General features: G+C 46.8%; 1 protein-coding gene across 7 annotated transcripts in view; it reads left to right on the forward strand.

The window, feature by feature from the left end:
* Positions 1 to 877, forward strand: part of plekha6 (pleckstrin homology domain containing, family A member 6) — a 35,277-nt gene that overhangs the window by 18,216 nt on the left and 16,184 nt on the right. Inside the window, exon 1 of one of the 7 annotated variants that reach the window (XM_024269978.2) lies at positions 651 to 773. The exons of the other annotated variants lie outside the window; for them this stretch is intronic. The gene's annotated coding sequence lies outside the window, so the exon portion shown is untranslated. Of the gene's footprint in view, positions 1 to 650; positions 774 to 877 lie in introns of those variants that run through there. 7 annotated transcript variants of the gene reach the window in all.

Below are 877 nucleotides of genomic sequence, written 5' to 3' on the forward strand. Positions count from 1 at the left end.
AATGTCAAGGAACATAATGTGACTACAGATTGACAAAAGTCATGGTTTTTGACCTCTAAAATGAAAAAGAAAAAAAGAAAATGGTTTGATCGAAAGAGTAGCCAGATTTCAAAAATAAACATTTATCAGACATTTGTAAATTTAAGCTTTGGAAAATAATCACATAAGGAAAAATTAAATAAACAATTTTTGCAAAGAAATCATCAGATTTGTTTAAGTTTGTTGATGTTGTGTCATTCTTTCCACTGAAATAAATGATAAAGATGTTCAGCCCCCCATCCCCCTATATGTTTGAGCACGGATGGAGACAAGCCACGCCTCAGTTGCTAGGTAACTGCTGCCTTTTCCAACCCAGCCTGTCAGCCAATTGAAGGGTCTTGTGACTGTTAGAGGCGGAGCTTTCCAGTGTTCCACCGTGGAAGGAAGTGATGTCTGTTTTTCCCTCACCTCTCTTTCCTCCGTTTGACTCCTCCTCCTCCTCTTCCTCTCTACCTCCTGCACACACATGTCCACTCATGTGCTCACACTGTTGGTGCTAGTTTGGGGAAGGACATCTGCTCCTGGATGGGGGTGAAGATGAGAAGGATGGGGGGAGGAGGGAGGGGGGTCTTGGTGGACCTGACAAGTCTAGGATGTCATGGGAGGGAGGTTGGGAAGGGGGGCTCCAAATATAACTCTCATAAAGAATTTAAACCAGTGGCTCTGACCTTTAACCTGTCTCCCCTCCCTGTCTCGTGGCTCCCCCGTCTGTGAGGCGTGGCCTCCTCGTCACCGTACGTACTGTTTGTGCGCATGTTTGTGATGCTGTTTCCTTGTGTGTGTGCTGCATGTCAGCTGCATGCTCTGATGTAACACCCCCCCCCCCCCCCCCCCCCCC

This window comes from Oryzias melastigma, linkage group LG5, assembly GCF_002922805.2.
Source record: "Oryzias melastigma strain HK-1 linkage group LG5, ASM292280v2, whole genome shotgun sequence".
NCBI lineage: Eukaryota > Metazoa > Chordata > Actinopteri > Beloniformes > Adrianichthyidae > Oryzias > Oryzias melastigma.